The 12,130-nt window shown below is 46.4% G+C and overlaps 1 protein-coding gene and 1 long non-coding RNA gene across 3 annotated transcripts in view; both read left to right on the top strand.

Annotated features, from left to right (window-relative positions):
* LOC121535736 overlaps positions 1 to 12,130 on the top strand; it is an 81,083-nt gene that overhangs the window by 16,015 nt on the left and 52,938 nt on the right. The gene's annotated exons all lie outside the window — the stretch shown is intronic.
* LOC123481560 lies at positions 4,125 to 4,923 on the top strand. Its single transcript, XR_006657191.1, has 3 exons — positions 4,125 to 4,166; positions 4,487 to 4,599; positions 4,816 to 4,923. It is a non-coding gene; the product is annotated as an uncharacterized LOC123481560 (long non-coding RNA).

Genomic DNA, 12,130 nt, shown 5'->3' with positions numbered 1-12,130 from the left:
GGGTGGAACCTCAACCCAGCACGTTATCGTGATCGATGTTAGTGGAATAGTATTACATCAGAATTACAGTACATAAAATGTGGCCAGTTTATTTCAGAAAGGCTCCCATCAGCTATTCATGTACATCCTTATTTATCTGCCATAGAGGAGCTTGTGAGACTTTCCTAAGAGATTGTTATCCAATTCAACTCATGTACCAGTAGTAACCTCCTCACTTCTTGTGTCAGTCTGCAGATGCAGAGGTTGTAGGTCCTGGGGTCAAACAGGAGAGGTCTGAAGGAGAGGAGGACCCACAGCACAGCAGAGAAATCCAGACTGGAGAGGCTGGAGCGCCCCCCTGAGCCACGGAGGACCTCACTGCCACCGCGCCCCAGCCCAGGACCACACACAGCATCATGGAGGTCAGTGGAACGCCAACGCCCGTCCTCAAGTCCGAGACAGACAACGAGACTGTAACTGTAACACACAGCCTCTTACACACAGGATCTGACCACAGATCAGACCCAGAGAGACTGGAGCTGGGTAGACTGGGCTGTCCTCCTGCTCCCGGCTCAGAGTATTTACCGGTATTTCACAAGAGCCAAAGGACTGTTCATTCCCGTGGGGATGGCTATGGTGACACGTTAGACACTGGCAGTGATGATCCGTCTTGTTCTTACACTACAGAGATGAACCCTGGCAACATGCCTTTGGGTTTAGAGACACAGACTGATCTGTCTAGAGGGGACTGGAACCGGTACAGTAGTAGTGTATACTCTGAAGGGTGCCTAGATAAGAAAGGGAGGGTCTGGTCGTAGATGAGGTGACTGGAAAGTGGAGCGTGACACTCCTCTGACATGGAATGCAGACGAGACTCACTTAGGAGAAGGACACTCACAGAGCAACACCAGTGACTTCTTAGACTACAGGGAAAACCTGGAGACAAATCTAAATGTTGCTACCCACTTCTCTTTACATGCATTCAGGATCACGACCCAGTGTCCACGTCAATGGGGCCTTCCCGATTCAACGGCCGCATCCTTTTCGATCAGAAGTTGAACTCAGACGACACGGCTAGAGCCCAGGCTCAGGGGAGGAGCCACATCAGGCAATAGTAAAGAGAAACGGTTCCTCTGCATGTTCTGTAACAAAGGCTTCAGCTGCTCACAGAATGTGGAGATCCACCAGAGGGTCCACACAGGGGTGAAACCCTTCAGCTGTACCCAGTGTCCACATGTGCTTCACCCAGGCTGGCACTCTGAAGAGGCACCAGAGGGTCCACACAGGGAGAAACCCTTCAGCTGTACCCAGTGTCACATGCGCTTCACCCAGGCTGGTCACCTGAAGAGGCACCAGAGGGTCCACACGGGAGAGAAGCCGTTCAGCCTGTACGCATTGCAGGAAGAGGTTCTCAGAGAGGAGATGCCTCCGGATACACCAGCAGAAAAACCATTCCAATGTATAACATAGAACGTAACCATTCCACTCGATAGCCTCTTACGTTTAGATGAAACCCTGCATTAAGGATCGACTCAGTGAGATGACGTAGATGCAAAAGTAAACAGCAGCAGTGGGTCAATTTCCACAACAACTAAGTGTTGAAGTGCAAGGCCCAGACATTGTAGGATATACAGTGCATTCGGAAAGTATGTAGACCCCTTGACTTTTTCCACATTGTTACGTTATAGCCTTATTCTAAAATTGATTAAATTGTTTTTTTTCCCCTCAATCTACACACAATACCCCATTATGACGAAACAAAAACATGTTTTGTTTTAATTTTTGCAAATATATTAAAAACAAACTGACATTTTACATTTACATAAGTATTCAGACCCTTTACTCAGTACTTTGTTGAAGCACCTTTGGCAGCGATTACAGCTTCGAGTCTTCTTGGGTATGACGCTACAAGCTTGGGACACCTGTATTTGGAGAGTTTCTCCCGTTCTTTTCTGCAGATCCTCTCAAGCTCTGTCACGGTTTGATGGGAGCGTCACTGCACAGATATTTTCACGTCTCTTCAGAGAGATGTTCGATCGGGTTGAAGTCCGGGCTCTGGCTGGGCCACTCAAGAATATTCAGAGACTTGTCCCGAAGCCACTCCTGCGTTGTCTTGGCTGTGTGTGCTTAGGGTCGTTCTCCTGTTGGAAGGTGAACCTTCGCCCCAGTCTGAGGTCCTGAGCAGATTTTCATCAAGGATCTCTCCGTACTTTGCTCTGTTCGGCTTTCTCTCGATCTTGACTAGTCTCCCAGACCCTGCCGCTGAAAAACATCCCCACAGCATGATGCTGCCACCACCATGCTTCACCGTAGGGATGGTGTCAGGTTTCCTCCAGACGTGATGCTTGGCATTCAAGCCAAAGCATTCACTCTTGGATTCATCAGACCAGAGAATCTTGTTTCTCATGGTCTGAGAGTCCTTTAGGTGCCTTTTGGCAAACTCCATGCGGGCTGTCATGTGCCTTTTTACTGAGGGTGGCTTCCATCTGGCCACTCTACCATAAAGGCCTGATTGGTGAAGTGCTGCAGAGATGGTTGTCCTTCTGGAAGGTTCTCTGGAGCTCTGTCAGAGTGAACATCGGGTTCTTGGTCACCTCCCTGACCAAGGCCCTTCTCCCCGATTGCTCAGCTCTATGAAGACTTTTGATGGTTCCAAACTTCTTCCATTGAAGAATGATGGAGTCCACTGTGTTCTTCGGGACCTTCAATGCTGCAGAAATGTTTTGGTACCCTTCCCCAGATCTGTGCCTCGACACAGTCCTGTCTCGGAGCTGTGCGGACAATTCCTTCGACCTCATCGACTTGGTTTTTGCTCTGACATTTACTGTCAACTGTGGGACCTTATATAGACAGATGTGTGCCTTTCCAAATCATGTCCAATCAATTGAATTTACCACAGGTGGACTCCAATCAAGTTGCAGAAACATCTCAAGGATGATCAATGGAAACAGGATGCACCTGAGCGCAATCAAGTCTCATAGCAAAGGGTCTGAATACTTATGTAAATAAGGTATCTGTTTATTATTTGCTAACATTTCTAAAAACCTGTTTTCACTTGGTCATTATGGGGTATTGTGTGTAGATTGAGGGGGAAAAAAACAATTTAATCCATTTTAGAATAAGGCTGTAAAACTTCAAGGGGTCTGAATACTTTCCCGAATGCACTGTATAAGCCTAAAAAGTATATTACATATAGTGTTTGTACTGTGTAGGCCACTGTTTACCAACTCCAGTCCTCAAGTCCCTCAACAGTACACCTTTTCGTTTGTAGCCCGGACAAGCACACCTCATTCAACTCAATGTCAGTGGGCTTGTGTAGCCATTGATGATTAGTTGCCAGTTGAATCAGGTGTGCTTGTCCGGGGCTACAATAACAATGTGTACTGTTGGTGGAACTGGAGGACTGGAGTTGGGAAACACTGTGTAGGGATATATGATGTTGACAAATGCCTATTTCATTACTTCCATTCCAACTACTTCAATGTTTTTCCCCAAGACACTTTTAACGACAATGAATGCCGTTTATCAACTTCATGCAGATTTGTAGTTGAGACATGTGTATGTGGTGGTTTTCATATGGTGTATTTAAAACTTGTTTATGTTCAATAAACACAAAATGGACATTTCATTCTAAGACTTTCATTGAGACTCTCTTTAGTATACATCACATCTGATCTCACTCTATTCTGCATACACCCAACAGCGCTTTATAACCAATATACACTTACTAAATATACCTACATACCCACACACTAACAAACACCTACTGTACATGTCACAATAGTTTAGTCAGGTTTGTCTGAACTTTTTACTTATCATAGCTGACTTATTTTACCCACAACATCATATTTATGTCCACCATGATGGGTTTAACAACAATGAAGTCATTCTGTAACTCCAGTATAGGATTCAAATGTATTGGGGATGGGTAAACACTCCATGTTGAAAGTGTGTTTATCTGTGTGTGTACGTACCTGAGGGAGTGAATGTCTGTGTAATCTGCATCACCTGTCTCTTCCAGGAAAAGGAGGGTCCAGAGGTGCTGCTGGTGAAGGAGGAGGGGGTGTGAGGAGGGTCTGGAGAACCCTGAGGGGACCATGGTCATGGAGGACAACCAGACTACACCTCCTCCTGAACCCACAGAGGAACCAGCTGAGCAGCACAGGACCACACGCAGTCTCACTGAGGTGAGCCCACTGTGAACTACTGTCTGAATGGTATTAGGTCAGGGCCTGTTTCCACAAAGCCTCTCAGAGCAGGAGTGCTGATCTAAGATCATTTTTGCCTTTTATATCATAATGAGTAAGATTATATGGAAATATCCTAGATCAGCACTCCTACGGGCCCAAGTCTTGATTAATTTTGTTCCTTTAGTGTGGGGCCATGTCTTTGAATTATCAAACAATTAAAGAGGGTTAAGTAATCAAATCAACTAATATGTTTGCATAGTACTCATAGCGATCCCTAATTCTTTATCCAACATCCTCTCACTCTGTATATCTTACAGTCAGTAGACATGGAGGATGGGAAGCCTGATCTGCTGCTGGTCAAAGAGGAGACAATAGAAGATGGACCAGAGAGCATTGACTTGCTGAGGTGGACTAAAGATGGGGGAGCAAGGTAAAGGGAGAAATACATATAGCCTACATACAGTAATAGATCTTCAATAGGAATAGTGATGCATCTGGCTATAGTTTATTTCATTCATAAAATGAAATCAATAGAAAAACCCACATTGTAATGTATGAACTTGACCAGGTAATTCACTCAAAGAAAACTCAATATGTATTTTCTCTGACATGTTTGTAAAGTCTATTATGTAACCTCTTCTTGCAGGTGGTTGGCTGGTGGCTAACAGAGGAGACTGGGCAGCCATCTTGGATTCCCAGACCCAGACGGGTTTAGCCAAGGGCCCAGGGGACAACATCACCGAGCAGGCCAGGACCAGAGCGACACAGTGAGGTCAGTGGATGGAACAGCGTCCTCAACTCTGGGCTGGGGAACAACACTGTTAACCAGAAACAGATAGTCAAACACAAAACAACACCCAAATTTAGTCTCCATGACAACAGACTGGTTGTCGTGTTCGTATTCGGCTGGAGAGAACAGACAGACTCGCTAGCGATGCTCCGTCCTGCTCCCTATAGTTGTGATTCAGAGAGACTGATGGGGCCTCAGGTTAACCCCCTAACAGGTGCTGCCTTCAGCCTGCCTTCTATAGGATCTATCAACTGGAACATGGACCCTGCGACAACACAGACACTCCCTGGCCTTCGTCCTCCTCACACTCTCCTAATGTTAAACCAGACCTCAGACAATGCCAGTGCCTCAACACTAAATGGCTACACAAGCCCACTGACAAATTACAGTAGTAGTTACGCTTTCAGTAGATCCGGTGGCAAAGAGCAGCGCTTCCCATGTTCATTCTGTGGGAAAGCATTCAGTTTCCCTAAACAGGTGGAGATTCTCCACAGGGTCCACATAGGGGAGAAACCGTTCGGCTGCCACCTGTGACAGGCCAGTTTCTCCCACTCGTTCCACCTGAAGATGCACCTGAAGGTTCACACGGGAGAGAGGCCGTTTGTCTGTATGCACTGCAGGAAGAGGTTCTCAGAGAGGAGCTACCTCAGGATACACCAGTAGAAAATGCACACGGCCCATGTATAGAGACATGTAGTATTAGCTAGTTTTTTTGTTTAGTTCATTCTGTTGTTTTAGATGAAACTGGATGAGGTGAACTGAGGAAAGAATGAGTATGATGAGGCAGAGTAGATGATATGGTGATGATTGGTGTCTTAAAATGCGTCACTGATGAAGTGTCATGTTTACGTAATGTTGAACCTTTTCCAAAGTATTCTAAAATAAATTTGATCAAAACGAGGGTACCAGATTTACAGAAAAGGTAAAGTGTTACCATGGTGACAAGTTATTCTTGTCACATCCTTTTGTGCAATAAATGTGATTGTAATGCCATTTTGTTGAAATTAAATATTACGAAATTGATTGACTTGGTTATTTTTGTATCATTCCAATGGCTCCATATTGTTAGGTATTTGAATCAGTGTTAGAGATGGGCTTGACTGTGATTAACATTTTATAATATTATGTAATCTTTCTGTGTAAAGTGTTTCTTATATAAACCTTTATGCTTTTCTGTACAATCTCTTGTTTGCAGTCTGCAGTCAATGATGACCTTCTGATATCCGGTGTTACTGGTGGGAGAGACTGGACCTCTGAGGTGGCTGGTCACAAACCCTGGCCCCGGATCAGAACCATCGATCAGGAGCCGTCGCTCTTCCTTCCTGAATCAGAACCAGGACCAAACCGCGAGCAGACACTCCACCACCACACAGAACATAACCTGTGGACAGGTGGACTGAACAACCTCAGTCCTGGTGGTCATCAGAGAGACAGAGGCTCCAATCAGGGATCCAGTCTGCAGCCCAGACCCTTCTCTTCACAGTCTCAGTGCAGGGATGAGGCAGGGCCTGGGGCTGATAGCGATAGACCCTCCTGTTCCTATGATACAAACACCACAGTATCCATGATGCACACAGCAGGTCACCCTGGGCTTCAGCCTTCACAGAGAGTGGTGGGAGACCCCCCTGATGGTCGTCTATCAGGAAGTCTGTCTTCTCCTTCAGGATCTCGTCTAATGCCTGGTGACTGGGTTCATAGAAGGCCTGGACCTGGGTCTAGCCTTCCTCAGTTACCTCATGGTTACCCCACAAATACAGACAGGGTCAGGATGGGCGTTCACCACAAGCGCTACCTAGCCTCTAACACAGTACAGAATCCCAACAACAACCAAACAATGGCTAGAGGTCAAGGAGGGAGCTCAGAGACTAACCACCTGAGGGCGGTGGTTCCTGCTTCTACCTCATCTGTTGTCATTGGGTCACAATGTGGGAGGCCGAGCGTTACGACGGACGTAGACAAGCCATATGCCTGCCCCACATGTGGGAAGCGCTTTGCTAAGACTAAATATATGAAGCAGCACCAGACCGTTCACACCAAGGAGAGGCCCTTCAAGTGCAAACTATGTTACAAGAGCTTCTCCTTCCTGAGTTACCTCATCAGACATAGGAGTGTCCACAACAGAGAGAAATCGTAGCTATTCTTTAGTTGAAATAGTATAGTTATCATGTGAAGTGTACTGGGGTTGGAGTTTTGGGGGATTACTAGGTTCCTTAGTTGAGCATCTGGGTATGCTCACATGATATAGCCTTGTTGTTTGGTGTGTTGGCATAGCCAAAACACTGACATTGAAGTGTAACACTTTCACCTCTGAATTTGTTTTTTCTTATGTTCTATTCATAACAAATGTGTTTTTATAACACCTTTACCACCTGATTATGCCAAATTATGTGTTATTTGTTAATTTATGTATAAAAATAGCTTATCAAATATTTTAATAAATGAGAAATCATGTTGTCCTTTTGATATGTTGACATTTGGGGCACATCCCAAGGATCCCGGATAGCAAGGACCCCAGAGGGCAAGGACAGAGCTTGAAAGGGTTTCCACTAGGTTCCACAGGTAAAGTAAAAATAATTGCTATATTGTACAAATTCATGAAAACAAAAATGAGCTTTTGCTAATTGAAGTTTAGGGTTAGGCATAAGGTTAGCATTGGGGTTAAGATACATTGTAGAAATAGGGGGTTTAGCCATAATTATAACTGTGGCTGTGGACAACTAGTGACGACCGCTTGAAAGATACTGATCATGAATAGATTTGATGTGTAGTGTGGGGATTGGGATGGGTGGAAGAAGTAGGGCCTAAACATGTGGAAAGTGTCTGCAGAAGGGAACATTCGAGATGTCCATGTTGTGGAAGAGATCATCTCATGTGTTGTAAAAGTGAGGAGCATGTGAAGTGTTGCAATTATGGGATCATGAAGCCACGTCTTTAGAATTAAGCATTAAGGACCGAGGAGGTGTGGTATATGGGCAATATACCACGTCTAAGGGCTGTTCTTATGGTTGCCAACATAATTAGAGCAGTAAAAATACATGTTTTGTCATACCCGTGGTACACCACAGCTGATATACCATGGCTGTCAGCCAATCAGCATTCAGGGCTGGAACCACCCAGTTTATAATGGCCAATGAGGGTGAAAGAGGATGAGGTGGCTAAAGTCAAGGCCAACTAGAGCATTTCATATGCAGCGGCTATAAAAAGGGTTGAGGGATCTAATGGTCCTGAAGAGCCCATGGTGGTGGATAAGCCTTCTCTGCAGGCGGCAGGGTTGCCAGATATTTTACATGTCAAGAAGGTGGACTTTGTGGCCATTATAGACTTTTACATTTGAGTCATTTAGCAGACGCTCTTATTTTGAGCGACTTACAGTTAGTGAGTGCATTTATTTTTCATACCCTGCCCCCCGTGGGAATCGAACCCACAACCCTGGCGTTGCAAAGCGCCATGCTCTACCAACTGAGCTACATGGGGCATGGTGTAGCTATGGTGATTAATGGCACAGCCAAAGTGGAGAGGAAGTCCAGGAAAATAGCCATCATTGTGGATGCGGCAGAGCGGTTCCTGGGACTGGAAGACTTCTCATCAGAGGAGATGCATGGAGTATTGTCACAAGCCATACCACCCTCTCAGGCCCCAGAGCCTGAGAAGGGAGATATGGAGCTTTAAAGGACGGAAGAAGTGTGAGTTTTGTTTTTGTTAATGTATTATTTTTAGTTAAGTTAGTTTTCCTACATCACATATGGATTTTCATTTTACCTTGTTTTTTCAACCCCGTCCAGTTGGTGGCCGCAATACACCTTATTGGGGTGTGAGGAGAGATGGGGTGAGGTTGTGTTCCTCTAAGCGGGGAGGTAAGCTTGGCTTCTTCTTTATGTGTCGAGTAAGCTTAAACCATGCATTTAGATTGTAGGTAGTTTATCCAGGTAGTTATTGTAGGTAGTTATTGTAGGTAAGTATTGTAGTGTATTCGGCTGAGCCCGGTGAAGCAAGAGGCTAGCTAGCTAACCCACTACCTGGACCATTAAAGCTAGCTAGCGGGGTAGCAACAACGCAGCCACTGCTAGCTGGCCAACTATACCAGCTAGCAGTACTGTAGCAACTAAATACATTTCAACGGAACGATTTGATTAGTGGAAAGTTAGCTAGCTACATAGTTGTCTTGGTATCAAAGACAAAGGTGTAGTATAGAGAAAATATCGAGGTTAGCTAACCAGCTACATTTTCAAACAGTCAACACCGCAGCCACTGCTAGCTAGTCAACATTACCAGCTAGCAGTACTGTATCATTTTAGTCAATGAGAATTTTTGCAACGTAAGCTTCACTTTCTGAACATTCGAGATGTGTAGCCACTTGTGTAGCTAGCATGACTGACTTTGTGCTAGCTAGCCAACGTTTAATTACTTCTGCGTAATGAAAGGAACTAGACACGGACATGATTGATCCATTGGTAGTTTGTTGTAACCAAGTATTGGTGCTAAACCGTGTGTTATTGGATGCTAGTATGCTAGTTAGCTATGGCGTCATTTTCACAGAAGAATACTGTACCAAGTTAGCTAGCTGAATAAACTAAGTTAGTCTATTCCTGGAAACATTGAATTACTGTAGATTACAGCAATTATAATTTCTAAAGTGGAAGTTGGAAGAGTTGTATTTGAGTGTTTCAGTGAAAGGTTAGTGAGGGAGGCCTCACTTCCCCAGATGTTTAGTTAATTTCATTCCGATCTCGTTTGCATTAGTGTAGCCTTTTCTGTAGCCTGTCAACTATGTGTCTGTCTATCCCTGTTCTCTCCTCTCCGCACAGGCCATACAACACCTCACACAGCGTGGCTGCTGCCTCTCTAACCTGGTGGTCCCTGCACGCACGACCCACGTGGAGTTCCAGGTCTCCGGCAGCCTCTGGAACTGCCGTTCTGCGGCCAACAAGGCAGAGTTCATCTCAGCCTATGCTACCCTCCAGTCCCTCGACTTCTTGGCGCTGACGGAAACATGGATTACCACAGAAAACACTGCTACTCCTACTGCTCTCTCCTCGTCTGACCATGTGTTCTCGCATACCCCGAGAGCATCTGGTCAGCGGGCGGTGGCACAGGAATCCTCATCTCTCCCAAGTGGACATTCTCTCTTTCTCCCCTGACCAATCTGTCTATCTCTTCATTTGAATTCCATGCTGTCACAGTCACTAGCACATTCAAGCTTAACATCCTTATCATTTATCGCGCTCCAGGTTCCCTTGGAGAGTTCATCAATGAGCTTGACGCCTTGATAAGTTCCTTTCCTGAGGATGGCTCACCCCTCACAGTTCTGGGTGACTTTAACCTCTCTACGTCTATCTTTGACTCATCTCTCTCTGCCTCCTTCTTTCCACTCCTCTCCTCTTTTGACCTCACCCTCTCACCGTCTCCCCCTACTCACAAGGCAGGCAATACGCTTGACCTCATCTTTACTAGATGCTGTTCTTCTACTAATCTCACTGCAACTCCCCTCCAAGTCTCCGACCACTATCCTTTTCTCTCTCGCTCTCCTTCAACACTACTCACTCTGCCTCTACTCAGATGGTAATGCGCTGTCGTGACCTTCGCTCTCTCTCTCCCGCTACTCTCTCCTCTTCCATCCTATCATCTCTTCCCTCTGCTCAATCCTTCTCCCTCCAATCTCCTGATTCGGCCTCCTCAACCCTCCTGTCCTCCCTTTCTGCATCTTTTGACTCTCTATGTCCCCTATCCTCCCGGCCGGCTCGGTCCTATACTCCTGCTCCGTGGCTTGACGACTCATTGCGAGCTCACAGAACAGGGCTCCGGGCAGCCGAGTGGAAATGGAGGAAAACTAGACTCCCTGCCGACCTGTCATCTTTTCACTCCCTCCTCTCTACATTTTCTTCCTCTGTTTCTGCTGCTAAAGCCACTTTCTACCACTCTAAATTTCAAGCCTCTGCCTCTAACCCTAGGAAGCTTTTTGCCACCTTCTCCTCCCTGCTGAATCCTCCTCCTCCTCCCCCCTCCCTCCTCCCTCTCTGTGGATGACTTCGTCAACCATTTTGAAAAGAAGGTTGACGACATCCGATCCTCATTTATTAAGTCAAATGACACCGCTGGTCCTGCTCACACTGACCTACCCTATGCTTTGACTTCTTTCTCCCCTCTCTCTCCAGATGAAATCTTGTGACTTGTGACGGCCGGCCGCCCAACAACCTGCCCGCTTGACCCTATCCCCTCCTCTCTTCTCCAGAACATTTCCGGAGAGACCTTCTCCCTTACCTCACCTCGCTCATCAACTCATCCTTGACCACTGGCCATGTCCCTTCCGTCTTCAAGAGAGCGAGTGTTGCACCCCTTCTCAAAAAACCTACACTCGATCCCTCCAATGTCAACAACTACAGACCAGTATCCCTTCTTTCTTTTCTCTCCAAAACTCTTGAGCATGCCGTCTTTAGCCAACTCTCTTGCTATCTCCCTCAGAATGACCTTCTTGATCCAAACCAGTCAGGTTTCAAGACTGGTCATTCAACTGAGACTGCTCTTCTCTGTGTCAAGGAGGCTCTCCGCACCGCTAAAGTTAACTCTCTCTCCTCTGCTCTCATCCTTCTAGACCTATCTGCTGCCTTTGATACTGTGAACCATCAGATCCTCCTCTCCACCCTCTCCGAGTTGGGCATCTTCGGCGCGGCTCACTCTTGGATTGCGTCCTACCTCACAGGTCGCTCCCTACCAGGTGGCGTGGCGAGAATCTGTCTCCGCACCACATGCTCTCACCACTGGTGTCCCCCAGGGCTCAGTTCTAGGCCCTCTCCTATTCTCTCTATACACCAAGTCACTTGGCTCTGTCATATCCTCACATGGTCTCTCCTATCATTGCTACGCAGACGACACACAATTAATCTTCTCCTTTCCCCCTTTTGATAACCAGGTGGCGAATCGCATCTCTGCATGTCTGGCAGACATATCAGTGTGGATGACGGATCACCACCTCAAGCTGAACCTCAGCAAGACGGAGCTGCTCTTCCTCCCGGGGAAGGACTGCCCGCTCCATGATCTCGCCATCACGGTTGACAACTCCATTGTGTCCTCCTCCCAGAGTGCAAAGAGCCTTGGCGTGACCCTAGACAACACCCTGTCGTTCTCCGCTAACATCAAGGCGGTGACCCGATCCTGTAGGTTCATGCTCTACAAC

Source organism: Coregonus clupeaformis, chromosome 21 (genome assembly GCF_020615455.1).
Source record: "Coregonus clupeaformis isolate EN_2021a chromosome 21, ASM2061545v1, whole genome shotgun sequence".
NCBI classification, from domain to species: domain Eukaryota; kingdom Metazoa; phylum Chordata; class Actinopteri; order Salmoniformes; family Salmonidae; genus Coregonus; species Coregonus clupeaformis.
This window is presented reverse-complemented; position numbering and strand designations above follow the sequence as displayed.